This window comes from Rhinolophus sinicus, linkage group LG06 (genome assembly GCF_036562045.2).
Source record: "Rhinolophus sinicus isolate RSC01 linkage group LG06, ASM3656204v1, whole genome shotgun sequence".
NCBI lineage: Eukaryota > Metazoa > Chordata > Mammalia > Chiroptera > Rhinolophidae > Rhinolophus > Rhinolophus sinicus.
In genome coordinates this window covers 102318174-102333681 of record NC_133756.1, presented here as the reverse complement: position 1 = coordinate 102333681, position 15508 = coordinate 102318174, and the positions used below count along the sequence as shown (strand labels likewise).

The window sequence follows — 15508 nt, the reverse complement described above, 5'->3', positions numbered from 1 at the left end:
GACATAAAATCACTCTGACAGTTCTATTCCTGGTCAGAATATCTGAAAACTGTACTTCAAATTCCTGGTGGGGCGAAGAGATCTGGATGTGACCACCTTTAGATTTTTGTATCCACTGAATGCAGACAGTGCCATGTGCCCCAGCAACTCCTCCCCCTATGAAAATGTAGGCACATCTGCCTGGCCAACAGTTTACCCTGAGGCTGTAACAGGTTCCATCCACCTCCAATTCTCCAATCTGACTTATCCAAGGATATCTAATTAGCTCCCCTAGCTCCTACTTAAGTCTTTATTCTCTCCAGAGGACCATAGAACAGAGAATTTGTATACTATATGTTCCAGTAGGAAAGATGTGTTGTAGCACCACATCCAGTTTCACAGAATTGACTCTCTATCTTGGGCCAGCATCCTTGGCCATATAGTAAAGAGGTTAAACATTTGGATAAGACATGGAGTCTGTATTAAAGAGATTACAATATCATAGGCAGAATGAAAAATGTCACATAAGAAGGCAAAATGCCATGGACGAGAGGTGACCAATACGTAGAAATCACATCAGATTGGGAGAATTCCAAATGATTTTGCGAAGACCATAGCACTGAGATGGCCTTTGAAAGATGGATAGGATATTATAGGCTCAATGACCAGAAATGTGGAGGAAGGATGCTCCAGAGGGAACAAGAGCCAGGGTCAGCAGCAGCAAACTTGGGGCATGCTCAAGAAACGCTGAATGGTTTAGCTGGACCAAAATGTAGGGTAACTCTAGGAAGGGAATGGGAGATGAGAAAAGTTGGTTAGGTAATATTGGAAGAGTTGGACTTTGAAGACCTTTGATTAGGACAGCTCTTGAGAAAGATGATTCAAACATCTTAAATGACCCTGAGAAGAAGGACCATAAGACTTAGTGTGCTCATTCAAGTGTTTGGGAGAGTGGCCATGAAGAAAGATGTAAGCTGGAGTGGTGAGGAGGCTACTTGTTCACACTCAGGGACTGCTGGAGCTTGAGCCCAGATACCAGCCCCTGGGGAAATGATGAAGGATGCTTGACTGTTTTGGAATGTTCCAGCTTACCTAGTTCTGTAATGGATTATTTTGTTAATTCTTTATTTTCGCCTCCTCTTTGGTTTACTTAGAAGGTTCAGTGAACATGGTACAAGATGTGTTCTCAAGGGAACAAATCTTACTGTTGTTAAAAACATAGCACACCACTCCTGAAATCTGCATCCTCTACAGTTTGACCTTCCCAAGAACTTACAAGGCCTTTTGATGAAAATGCTTCACTGAATTTTGACTGTGCTTTTTTGAATTTGTACGAAGAAGTGGGAAGAATGTAAGAACAAAGTTATCTGCATGACAAAATGCACTTTGTTAAATTGTTTTCACCAGGGTGATTTAATTGTAAGTATTTATGTTAATACTAAGAAGGTGCTACCTATTATCACATTCTGGAAAAACAAACAAACAAACAAACAAACAAACAATAATCTGAGAGCTTTATAGTGTTTTATTCCCTAAAATGAAGTAGGGAAATTGGGCTGTCTTTGAAAAAGTTTAATTTATACTTCAGAAAAGTTGAGAATGTTGATGAACAAAAAAAGGCCAGGCAAAATAATCTAGTAAATCCAGATATAAAATATGCAAACCCAAGGAAAGAATTATTTATGGTTTTGCAAAGAGATGACCCAGAAGAGCTGGGACAAGCTGCACTTTGTGAAACGTCAGTGTTGGGATGCTTTCAAAGTGTATCATGTGCCATTCCTTCTTTTTCTACTACATGCTCATGGTAAGCGGTCAGTAGATATTTTTTGAGGGGATGAGTTGATTCCTGATGCATCGGATGATTTTAAAAGGATTAGAATCTTCAGGTTGATTTACAGGGAAAATAAGTGGATATGGAGCGGAATCAGAGAAGTTATGCAAGTGAATTGTAAGCGACTGGGTAAAGTGTCAGCACGTGGAAAGTTTGAGCAGCTGCTGGGGAATGCAGCCAGGGCAGCCATCTTGTGTTCCCCGGGGAAGAAGGAAGGCCTCTTGCCCCCAGCACTCAGTACTTGTTGCAGGAATTGCTAACTGCCTGGAGCTCAGCAGCAACTTTTGGTCCCTGAAAGTGCACCCAGTGGCTCTTAAGGCATGAGGTGGCTTGAGAAGACCCAGGATTGAAGCCTCCAATTCATTTCAGTCCATGTTCCCCTATTCCAAAGGACAATTGTCTGCAGCTTTCTGAATATTCTTTCTCTGTCTGTGGGCAGTAACTCATGGTTCTCTGGAAAACTTCGTGCCCGTTGTAGAGTTTTGGAGTATACATACATGTACACACACTTTATTTTACTTAATCCACATTACAACTCTATTTTCCTCATTTTATAGATGATGAATCAAAGAGGTTACTTGCCTTGGCCAAGGTCACACAGCTAGAAGACGGCACCTCTACCCAGGGCTTTTGGCTCAAGCAAGGTATTTTTGTCTGTTGCCCCCCAGCAGCCCCAGGCTTCACGCTTTATCCTACCTTTTTGTCCCGTGCTCCTGTTTCTGCTTTTGTATTTTGACCTCATACCCACCCGTGATCAAATTCCAGGTCCGCTACTTCTAGTTATGGAACCTAAGGAAACTTGCTTAACTTTTTCCTTTGTTGATAAGAATCAAGATGCGCCTCATTCACAGGATTGTTCCCTCCCTTAAACAAAGATGAATGGTGTCCTCCCTGTGTGGAAAAAGCAGACTGAGTTAAGATACTACTTGCTTGTGTGCACATGGCAGCTTCACCTCAACTGTGGTGGTGGCGATCACATGGACTGAGCCTCAGATTTGAGAAGAAGAAACAAAGATCTGGATTAAAGCTTCCAGTCAGTTAATTTCTAGCTCTGGGACCAAGTCTCCCTGAACCCCCATGCCTGGTCTTGGAAAATGCCTTTCTAACACTCCTCCAGGGGATACTTTGAGAATTCACTGAGATTGTGCTTATAAAAGCTCTCTTTGTGAATTTTAATTACCATACAAATGTTAGTCCTCATGAGATTCAATCTCAATATTTCCAAGTCAGGCCTCTCAACTTGGACTTTTCCAATTCAGCACGAGGTCTCTGTTTTCTCCCCTACTAGGAGCAGAAGATGAGAAAAGTCAGAAATGTTTGCGTGCTTCCTGTCCACTCCTTCCTACCTCCTTCTTGCAGTAGTGTATTTAGGGGGCTTTTTCATTGTGGGGACTTTAGCACAGTTCTCCTTTCTAAGTTGGGCAATCTGCTATAGTTTCCTTTTTGCTTGAGCAGGAAGCACTGGAGGAGCATGTCTGTTCCTACGGATTTATTTTGGGTGATGTGAGAAGAAGGCAGAGGAGAGACGAAGCATGGTCCTTAGGTTTGATTTCATACTGTCTCTGGCCCTTCTGAAGTCCCTGGCATCATAAGAGGTGCTCCATAAATACTTGTTGAATAAATGGTTGTGGGGAATTGATGGCAGAGACAAGGTCCAGATGTGGAGAGCTGATTGATGGAAAGGTGAGAAGTGTGGCCAAAGGAATTTGCTGTTCTCTCTGCTCCTTTTCAGACAGGTTAATGTTAGATTGCTCTGGAAGCTGTAACCATGAGGCTGGCCTCCCAGGCCCACAAACAAAACTCACTGGTGTTTTCATTTCTTTGTCTTGCAGACAAATGCATCAGCTATTTGAAAAAGCAGTCCCAGAAAACGATGGACAGACCAAACAGATCCAGAGTCTCAGCATATACATTCTTTTCTTCTAGAAGCTCTAAAGTGCTAATACACTGTTTACATTTAAATCTGGCAACATTCAAATGAGGAAAATCAATGTAAATGGTTTATATTAGACTTCTCCTCCACAATGACTTCCCCCAGAGTCATGGGGGAACAATTTCACAAGGGAAGCAATTCCAATGAAAGGTTGTCAACAATCTCTTTCAAAGTTCTTCCTCTTGGTGGGAGCCCAGCTCACTTTCACACACCTTCTCTCTCCTGAACCAGGCTCTAACCAATTAAGCTGTTCACAATCAATATATTTTATTTTACACATTTGAGGTTCATATCCTGCCAACTTACAGATGGATTTAAGGACTCTTTAACATTTCAAAATAAAATAAGAAAATGATGGCTAAAAATAGAACAGAGACCTTATAAACATGAGTAAGAAAGTAGACATTATAAAGCACCTGAGCTGACCTAATCCTTGCAGTTAGTCAGTAAACGAAACCCTGACTTTGTGGTTAGACCAAAAGGGAGCATGTGTTGCTTACCTAACTCTCATTGCCTGATTGAAAGGGAAAACAAAAAGTAACATACAAAATTATTGGTAGAACTCAATTATTTTCTAAAACTGTAGATTTAAAAGACTATTCAAATATAGTTATTCTATCAATAATCTCAAGAGAAGTCTGTATACATAACATCAACCACCAGTAACCTCTCAACCCTGGAGCCTCACTGACCTTTCACTCGGCACATGCCTTAGCATACTCTGTTCCCTTTGCCTGGAACAGTCCTCCCAGCAGTCCACTCGCCCAGTTAACCCTACTCATCCCTCCACCAGGGAAGCTTTCATCTCCTACCAGGCCAGGACATGCCCCTTGTTGTAGGGTTTCAGAGCACTGTGTATCTTTCCTTTAGCTCACTTACCATAGTTTATATTTACTCGTCAGTGTCATTATTTTGTGTCTGTCTTCCTGCTAGACATAAGCTCCTTGAGGGTAGGACCTGTGCATGCTTTGTTTACTCTGTATCCCCAACATCTTGTACAGTGTCTGACTTATGATAATAGTAATAGTACTACTAATTATATAATGATAATAGCTAAAAGTTATTACATGCCGGGAATGCTAAGCGTTTCTATCCAATGAGTCATCTGAGCCTCAAAATAGCTCTTTGGAACGGGGGCTGCTATTATTCTCCTTTAACAGACATAGAATACAGGGGAGATCTGAGGTTAAATGAATTGCCCAAGGTCACAAAGCTAGTGAGTTGAGAAGCTAGAAGGTGAACTCAGATAGCCTGGTTCCAGAGTATGAGTTCCTAATGCTTGTTAAGCAACAAATATCCGTTGAAAGAAAGAATGAATGAATTGTTGCTGATAATCAATAGAATTTTGCTTTCTGATCATCTAACTTAACATAGGAACAGGACCTGAAGAATCAGAATGAACCTTACATGAGACTTTTAAACAGTTTCTCTGAGCTCTCAAATTGATGACTTAATGGACCATTAGGCCAGGGCAGAATCACAGGCAGTTAAAATGACTGACTTATCTAAAAAATGACCGTGGTGATCATGGAACAGGTGGACCAGTTGCCTCACACAAAAATGGCATATCTAAAGTCTATACAGATGTATAGAAGTTAAGCTATCATTTTGCTTTGAAATTTTAAGAATTGTACTTATATTGTTTTCCAGAAAGTAGGGAAAGCTAGATAGATGTTTGCTAAATTGACAACAAACTGACTTCAGCATGTGGAACCATCGGAGGTTCATAGGTAGTGTTAGAGTAAATATTTTCTTCAAAAAAGAACTGTTATCAAGTTCTTCCATGTGCAACTGGGAATGACCCCAGAATTCTATACCAGACAACTGAGTGTGAAAGATTGTTAAGGTAGGTGCTACCCAACACTGTTTCCTCTTTACCTGGGTCCAGAAGGTCTATGGTATTTCTGAATTGAAGTATAGCCATATCCTAGCAAGCCTGCCAGGATTTGATACCTGAAAAATCTACTCATAAGATCCTGCATGAATTGCCTGTTGGATAAAGTTGTTTATGACTATGCATTTTAATGTTGGGGGGGAGTGATTTCTGTTTGATATATTTGATGCAGAGTCGCTCTTTCTGCAGCAATCAGCTAGTTTCTCAGAAGCACATAATTATTCTATAGGCTTTGTAGCATTGAATCTGTTCATTCACATTTTGAACCATTTCATTCAAATATTTATGGAGAAGTTAGAGGGTACATACCTTGAGCTAGCTCCAGGGATGAATTCAAAGTAGAAAGTATTGTCCTGCTCTCAAGGGACTTACAATTAGTAGGCCTAACATTCGTCTATTTGTGTGACATTTCTTGAGTACTGAATATATGCCAGCAAATACAAGGGAGCAAAAGAGAGGCAGTGTGGTATATTGCAAAGAGTCTTGACTTCGGAGTCATACATCTTACTGCTAATCAGTTATATGACCCTGGGGAATTTATTTAAACACTATTTAAGCATCGGTTTTCACAACTATAAAATAAGGATTTTGTGATTACTTTGCAGAATTTTGTGCAGACTAGAAATAATGTAAGTAATATTATCTAGCACATAGGCAGTACCTATTGTTTATTTTAACATGTAATTCTTATTCTTGAAAAGCCACATCCTAACGGAGGATGGACATGTATAAACAAGTCATTATAACATAACTTGGTGTTGATTTTGATGTTGCCCAAAATTTGTATTGTGCAAAGTTGCTGAGGCAGAGAGAAGAGAAAGAAACTCACTTCCTGAGGAATCAGGGAAGGCTCCCCAAATGAAGCTGTTTGTTGGAGGTGGTTCTGGAAGGATGAGTAAGCTTTTGTTGGAGACGGGGGGAAAGTTTTTCAAGCACAGAAATGTGAAATAGCTTGTACTGCTTGTTCTGGGGAAGGTGAGAAGGTCAGTGCATCTAGATATAGGATGTCTGTTATGGGAAGGGGGAGCACAGTGGGAGTTGAGGCTGGAGAGCTAGATCACTCATTCTGCAGGCCACGCACAGAGGATTTGTGATGAAACGGATCCCCTTCGTTTCATTCCAGAATGTTTTATTTTTAATGACCAGATTCCATGATTTCCTCTAGCAAAAATGTTTTCTTTTGTTTCCCTGAGCACTCCCATTTTACCTGTTCTTTGAACACATGCTTCTGTATGTTCTTAGAATTAGACACTAGCCTGATGTTTCTGGGACTCCCTTGTTAGCTGCTTAGACAATTTGGTGTCATTTTCTGTCACGTCTGTCCATTTTCCTGCCTTTCTGGGTTTGCATTGCCCAGGCTCCTGTGCCTCCTGTGTGTAAGGGGTGGGGAGGGGGTGGTGAGCACCTCTCAATTGGTTTCTTTGTGCTGAGTAGAAAGGCAGGTGTGAGGCATGATTGATGGCTGGTTTACACAGCGACAGGGAAAACTTGCTGGCTGTGCATTTTCTTTTCTGCCAGAGGCCCAGTCCATGCCTTCTCTACCAGAACTTCCCCGTTACACAGCTCCTTTGAGCTGCTTCCCTTGGACTTTTTTATTACATTTTTCAACTGTCAAATATGAATACACCTTAAAAAATATATTAATTTGATTCAGATCCTGAGGGGAGAAACAAGTGACTAAAGTTTTGAGTAATTTTTTTCTTTTTATTTCCTATTAAGTCACACATCAAACCATGTTATGGGTTAATAGTTCTGAGGCAGTGGTGTGTATCACAAAGACTGGGGGAGATTTAAAAAAAAAAAACCTCCCTGAACCTCAGTCCCCTCACCCCACCGACCTGGGACGTCCCTGCCGAGGGTGTATGGGCAGAGAGGCCTGGGGGGAGGGAGGGTCTGTGTTAATACAAACTAGGATCACTTTGCAAGCAACTGGGATGTACAGCCGAGATGAGACCCTCTGGTGGCGGTAATAGGGCGCTATAATTAAGTCTTGGTTCCTGTCCCACCACTGCCACCATATGCGTATGTCCTGTCATTCCACAGATCCTTACTGAGTACCCACTATCTGCCAGTGTGCGTTAAGCACTGGGGACACAGGACAGACACGATCATCGCCTTCACAAAGCTTACATTTTTGTCGGGGAGACAAATAACAGGCGATTTTGCAACACATATTAGCTATTGCCGCTTGCCAAGCAGAAAACAGTACGGTGGACAATGCTTTTATTTCCTTCCCTCCCATCTCTCCATATATCCCATCTGGATGTCATTCCCATCTTTGCCGATGGTCCATTTATGAGCCTAACTCTCCCCCAGTTCACCAAAGCTAGTGGAAGCATTTTAGTCCTGGTCTTGCTTGGCCGCTCCGTGGTATTCAGCACCCGTGCTACTCTGTCCTCAGGTAAATACTGAGGTAAGTACTATGCTAAATCCTTTGTATATATTTGCTTTTTAAATTCTTACAACAAGCCTCAGATAGACAGCATTGATCATTCTCATTTTAGAGATGGAGAAACTGAGGCACACAGAAATTCAGTAACTTGCCTAAGATCGTAAAGCAAGAAGTAGAAGAGTGGAGATTTTCTTCTCCATACACTCTCTGCCTTTCCATCCTAGGTTTTCCTGTTCCCCATCCACTGCTCCTTTTATTCCTTTATAGTCATTCATTTTCTAACAGCTCCGCAGGTTCTTCTTCCTCTGGCCGCCCATTACGTGTTAGTGTTCTACGCTCACTCTCTCATCCCATCTTCTCCCCGGATAATCAATCTCCTCAATTCTCCTGTTTTTCTCTATTGCCGGTGTCACTGCTGACTCCCAAATTCACAGCTCTGGGCCAGATCTCTCTTTGACTCTCCGGTGACCTCATTGGTATGTGCATTTAGATATTTGGTAGACACTTTTCGTTCGTTTGTTCACAAATGATGTTTACTACCGGTATGTGCCAGGCACTACACAGTTAATGTGGATATTATAGTGAACAAGGCAGGTGAGGTCTCTGGCTATGGAGTTTACTGTCCAGCAGGGAAGGCAGACCAACTGCGAATATAACAGCTTCCCACATGAGCTAACACACTGTCTCCTCTTAATTTTGGTTGATAATACAACCCTCACAGTTGCCTTTAATTCCTCTTCCTCAGGCCCTATATCAGGTCTCTCTCCTACATCCTCTTAACTTCATTCCTTTCTAATAGTCACCACAGCCTTGGGTTTGTTTCCCACCTGGAAAACTCATCTGGCTTTCCAGTTGCCACCACCTCCTCCCACCCCACCCCCCGCCTGCCATCTCTAGTTCTACCTTCTTCTAGTCCATTTTCCATACCAAGTTTTCTAAAACGCAAACTTGATCATGCCCCTCCCCTCTTTACATCCTCTGGCGGGCCATCTATCTGGTCCTATCTCTTGAAGGGATGGACTTTATTCTTTTCATGGGAGTCTGTTCCATGAGGCTGGCCCTGCCCCACAATGATTAGTTCCAGACTAAGCAAGCCAGGGCCAAGCAAAAATGTCATATACGGGTATTGGGAGGGCAATTATCTCACTCTTGCTCTGGGATCTGAGTTGTCTCTTTTTTTCCTCATGGAGAGAGTCTCCCCAAAGATGAAAGTAATGAATGGAAGGAAGCAGAGGTGATGATGAAGCCAAGACAGAGCCTCAGGGTTTAGTACACACGAAGCCAGCTTTACCCATGGGCTTTACCCATTACAAGAGTCATATATTTCCTGTGTTAGAATGTGCTGCTACTTACTGGCTATGTGACCTTGGGAAAATTATTTAACCTTTCTGTGTTATCAATGACCTCATCTCTAAAATGGGCATAGTAATAACAACTACCTCACAGGGTTGAAATGAGGTGTAAATGAGTTAATGCATATATAGAACTTAGAAAATTGCCTGGGACATAGTTAAACACTTCCTAAGTGTTAACTATCACTATTGTTATTATTGTTACTGAACTGAGTTTGCTCTTGGGTTTCTGTCACTGGCCATTGAAAGAGTCTGAGGAATAACAAGTCCAAACTCTGTAACCTGCTTATCAGGCTGTTTTCCTGCCTCTTCCCCAACAGCTCCCTCACACCCCTCTGCCCTTCTCATGCTTGTATTAAACTTCCAAAGCTCCCCAAACATTCATGCTGCTTCAGGCCTTGTTTTCATGTGCATAGTGTTCTTTCTGCCTGGAATGCTCTTTGCTATTCACCTGGCAAAGTTAGATAAGATGATTCTAAGCAGCAAGAAGAAGCAACTAATTCAGGACACCCAGGAATTCTGGGTCTGATTGTGCCATTGCATATTGCTGATTTCATGTTAAGTCTTAACAATTTGGGCCCCTGCATTTTAAAAATGATTCCCTCTTCCTTCATTCTCAAACGAACTTTTTTTCTATGAAAAGAGTTCGTTTCATGGACAATCATGGACAATCAAGTATTCCTTACTCTGCTCAAATTTGAGATGGGGCCAAAACAAGGTGGCCAGTTAGCTCTCCCTACCGTACATACATTGCCAGAATGGAGGAGACATTTACATCACAGCAGGAACACTGGCTCCCCAGAGACACACAGTGAGACTAGACAGGCAGTGAGACTAAGAAATTAGCTATTAAGAAGGACGTGCTTCTTTTCTTAGCTCTTATGAGGGGACAAGCCAGATTCCTTCCTGGGCTGCTTCCCAAGCTCCACACCTGCCTTTCTAAAAGTCAGCCTTCTAAACCCTGACAGCAGCCAAATTAACTTAACTACATCTTTAAAGGCGAGAATACTTTTGCATTGTCTCTAATGTTCCAGTTAGGTCTCTAGACCATTTTGGAACAGTAATAAAATCAAGATGCTTCTTCCTTATTTTAGCTGTCTCTGGATGGGTACCTCTAAGGCTTTGTTTAACTGTTGGAGTCAAACAAATGTAAATAATTTAACGCAGCACTCCAACGTATTTTCCTCATTTAAGCTTTATTCTATGTAAATTTACCTCAGGCCTGGAAAGGTTTGACTGTAGCTGAGGAGCAATGGCTGTGCTATTGCCAGAGTCCAGCCTGGCCAAGTTCCCCAGACACTGGCGAGCTCCTGGGTGGTAGAGTTTGGCAGAAAGGCATGGACACAAACATAGTCACTTTTTCATTTGCCTGAACTACTATTCGAATGAAGACTATTAAGGGCTCTAAATGTGAAAATGTTATATACCAGCAACAGACACATCCCCAAGTGTGTGCATATGGCCTAAATTAGACCACCTAAGTAGGCTATGTGCAATACCTAGAAATTACAAGGAAAGAATTGAATAATGAGAGGCAGCAGCTTGTGAAGCCAGCCCACCGGCAGAGAGAGCGCAGTATTCCTAGAAGGCCTTCCTAGAGGGAGAAATAGAAGCATCTTGCCTATGAGTGAGAAGTGTATTCCTTGTTTCTTCCCTTCTCTCCCGTCCAATCCATTTCCTCCCAGCTCCTCTATCTGAATAATGGTATCTGACTCACAGCCCAGGTCGGTCCTATCAGCCTAAAAGGTCACATTCTCTTTGAAAACATTCTCTTCTTTCTTAATGTGTTTAATTAAAGAAGTACAACAACAACAGCAACAAAGAAGTACTACGTGACCATTCTACCTAATAAAACAATCTGAAAATACGTAATGGATGTTAATGATTTCTGACCCCATTGTTTTCTTCATTACACCCCCGCCCCCTTAGGTTACACCTTCCATATAATTTTTTTCAGACTTTTTTTTTAAGATTCATTTTTTTTTTTACACCAGTTCTAGGTTAACAGCAAAATTAAGAGGAAGGTATAGAGATTTCTCATATGCCCCTTGGCCCAACACATGCACAGCCAACTTCGCTATCAACATCCCCAACCAGAATGGTATAGTTGTTACAGCGGATGAACCCACACTGACAGATCACCATCACCCAGAGTCCACAGGTTCCCTGTTAGTGTTGTACAACACTAACCAGTGTACGAGGTCAGACAACTAAATTGGTGAACTCAACCTAGAAAAAGTGTTGCATACCTCATTGCTGAATATCACTATGGTCACCTTCAAAGCACTCCCCTTGGGAAGCTATGCACTGATGCCAGTGCCTAGTCAACCCTTCAAAGCAATTTGGGAACTCTTTTTCTGGAATGGCCATCAGAGCTTTTCGTCGCATTACCCTTGATGTCCTAAATGTCATCAGAATGTCTCCCTTTCAATATTTTCTTTATTTTTGGGTAAAGAAAGAAGTCACTGGGTCCCAGATCAGGTGAGTGTGTTCCAATACAGTGATTTGTTTATTGGCTAAAAACTCACTCAAAGAGAGTGCTGTGGGAGCTGGTATGTTGTTGTGATGTAAGAGCCATGAATTGGCGAAAAGTTCAGGTCATCTAACTTCACGCATTCTAATAGTCAACTTGGTTAACTGTTTGTCCAGTTGGTACAAATTCATAATGAATAATCCCTCTGATACAAAAAAAAGTTAGCAACATCGGTACAAGTTCGTGAACTTAATTGTCAGACCTCATATAATGACATGGATCCATCAACATTGTATCATACAGAATCTATTCATTGCCCTAAAAATCCTCTGTGCTTCACCTATTTATTTTCCCCCACACAGTGTCCCCCAAACCCCAATAGCCACTGATCTTTTTATTGTCTCCACCTTCCATAATTTTTTGTTGATACATGCATACACATATATGAGGAGGGAGATGATTGGTATTGCTTTTATAAAAACATTTATTACTCTGTGGCTTACTTTTCTTATCTAATAAGACATCATGGACTTCTCTCCAGGTTAATAGATATTGATTATTTCATTTCTTAATTGTTGCATAATATTTCATATTAAGAACATACCATAATTTAATGAACTACCTCCCCAACAATAAACAACACTGGCAATAAACATATCCTTGATATAAATATTTATGTGCTGGAAATTTTTTTTCATGTAGGATGGATTTTCAAAAGTAGATTATTGGGTTTGCATATTTTTTTAATTTAATAGACATTTTTAGTTTATTTTCCCAAAAGGTTGTTAACAGTCAAGCCTTCCTGGAATATACGACAGTGGAAATTTCCCCCAATTTTTGCTAGTTCTGGATTTTTGCTCCATCTTTTTTTATTTCTGTCAATTGGATAGGCAGAAAATGATATCTTTTTAAAATTTATTTTATATTTTTTTGATTATGAGTAAGATTATCATCTTTTCATGACTCTGATTTCTTCTGCTGTGAATTCTCTTATGCTTTGCTTATTCTTCTACTCTGTTGATTTTTCTTACAAATTAAGGGTTCTTTGTACATTTGTACCCTCTTTTTACCACATATATTGTAAAATTTTACCCCTGGCCATCATTGGTATTTTGACTTAATTTATTTAATCTTTTAACAATTAAAAAAAAATTCAGTCAAATATGTTGGTGTTTTCCTTTATGGCCTCTGGATCTCCTATCTTAGGCAAGTCTTTCCACTTCAACATTGTATAAGTGTTCTCCTATATTGTCTTCTAATACACAATTTTTCAACTAAATCTTAAATTCATTTAAAATTTTTTTTTTTTTTTTTTTTGGTGTATGGTAAGAGCTAAGAATCTATTTTCTTCTAGATGGATAGCCAACTTTGTCAGAACATTAATCAAATAATCACTAATTTTCCCATTGAGTTAACATGTTTCCTTTGTCATATGTTCAATTTCCATTTATACTTGGGTTTATTTTTTGAACTCTTTATTCTATTTCACTAGTCTGAGCCAACACCATAATATTTTTATTATAATGATTTTATAAAATATCTGGTAAGGCAAGTCTACCCTAATGATTTTATACATACATCTATATCTCCTTTTATTTTTGCTCGTCTCAGACATGTTTTCTTCCATTAGAAATTTGAATTTACTTCATGTAGTGTCAAAAATTAAGATTCTGATTGGATTTGCATTAATTTTGAAAGGGTTTATATGGTAAAGATAAATATATATTTCTGTTGAGAACACGGTATGTCTTTTCATTTGTTACACATACTTTAATAAGATTTCATAGTTTTCTCTAGGGTTGGCTCTATGTCTTTATTGTTTAGTTGCTTTATGGATGATTTAGTTTATATTGATATTGTTAATGCATTGTCAAGTTGACTTCAAATGTCTAAATTATAATGGCTTGACCTCCCACCCACATGAGAGCAGAACTCCAACCCTTCTCTTAGTGTTCCTCTGTTACTCCAGACACTCGTATGGGCTGTCTGCCTGGTCTGTCCTTGTCCTTGCTGGAAGGCTTCTGCCCTTCTTCCTCAAGGCTCTAGCTCTCCTTTGCTGGTCTATACCAGCTGCAAAGCCTCCCTGTTGCCAAGGCAAAGGACCTTCATAAGTACGATGGCGACTTTGCCTGGCTAACATCTCTAGGGGCCTCCAAAGGTGTCTATTTTCAGAGGGCAAGAGAGGCACTGGGTCCATGAGAGTCAGGGAGAATGGCCTTTTCCCTAACTCCATGTCAGCTCTCATCACCTGGTCCCAGATGGCTCTGCTTGATCTCAGAATTTCCCACAGTCACACTTGCAGAGGTCCATCAGTTTTCAGTTCTCACCCAGAACCTTCCTGTTGGATGGAGCACAGAGCCACACAGCTTCTTCTCTCAGCTCAAATCCATTTCTTCCTGAAATTAAAGTAACATAGTTTCTCTGAGGTGTAACTTTTCCTGTCTCACACCTGTGTTTTTAACTCTGTGGATCCGCAGCATCTGGAAAGAGGTCCATTTCAGCATAAAGTCATTTTGCTTCTTTATAAAAAACTAAAAGGCTCCCTGGTGGGTTCTCCTAGATCAGAGAGAGACTGTCCAGAGAGGTTTAATCTCCACCTGTAACAGTGAAAACAGATCAAATATTTAAAAATACAATTTTCTTCTACTTCTATCATGCTTATCAAAGTTTCAAACTGAATAGATGCCTATTTTCCTGAGATCACATATCCATGGTCCTGTGTGCCTCCCCTCCCACAAGCAGCCTGCGCCAGGAGGAAGTTTCTCAAGAGCCTATGACAACTTGGTGGCAGAGGGCTGGTCTACTTAACAGGGGCCACCAAGTCTTTCTCAGTAACACATCATGATAGTATAATTTATTAAGGATATCACGTACATTATCGGATGCAGTCCTCACAAACAATCCTGTAAGACAGAATTTATTTTCCCTCATTTTATTGATGAAGAAACCGAGGCTGAAAGGGGCTAAGTGAATTGTACAGTTAGTAGTGACACTGATAGAATTCAAAGCCATCTCTTAGTCTATATCAGAGCCCTTAACTGCCTTAATAGATTTTCCGGGAGGGAAAAATCCTACTACAAATCTTAGTTAATCTGAGTGCCCAGTGCACCCACTTCCCCTGGAGTCCTGGCCTCAGGCCTTGAAACATTTCCTGTGGTAAAGCATGTTGTCTTCCATTTCCCCTTTTTTAATCAAACGACTTAGCTGACCTCTGACTCTCTGGTATTTATACGTGGTCAAATATCTCTGTTTTGCAGGGCTTACAAAAGAAAGAGCAGGGTACAGATGATAATATTTACATTAAGAATGAAGGTATAGAATTGGTATGCAGCATCACCTAGCACATTCAATTATGGCCAATCATTTTATTGGTTTTAGTTTGTTGTTTGACATGTATTTAATTTGTAACTTGGTCTTGTATTTAATTTCTTTGGCTTGTATTTAATTCATAAATTTATTTTGATTTCTGATGTTAAAAGCTTAAGGAATTTATACCGAGTATTAGTTTTATTTCTATTTAAGTAACAGTATAATAAAAATAATTTACATTGACATCAGGGCCTCCATAAAAATACTTCCCTTTATAAGGGCATCACTTAGAGAAATACTGATACACAGTTTCTCTTTGGATCCTCCCTCACAGCCCTGGGAGGC

The 15508-nt window shown here is 40.5% G+C and overlaps 1 long non-coding RNA gene across 1 annotated transcript in view; it reads left to right on the top strand.

Annotated features, from left to right (window-relative positions):
• The window catches only part of LOC141572201 (uncharacterized), a 128740-nt gene extending 117197 nt beyond the window's left edge, over window positions 1–11543 (top strand). Inside the window, exons 2-3 of the long non-coding RNA XR_012497428.1 lie at window positions 2368–2454; window positions 3643–11543. This is a non-coding gene — a long non-coding RNA (uncharacterized LOC141572201). The remainder of the gene's footprint in view (window positions 1–2367; window positions 2455–3642) is intronic.
• Window positions 11544–15508: the final 3965 nt, after the last annotated feature.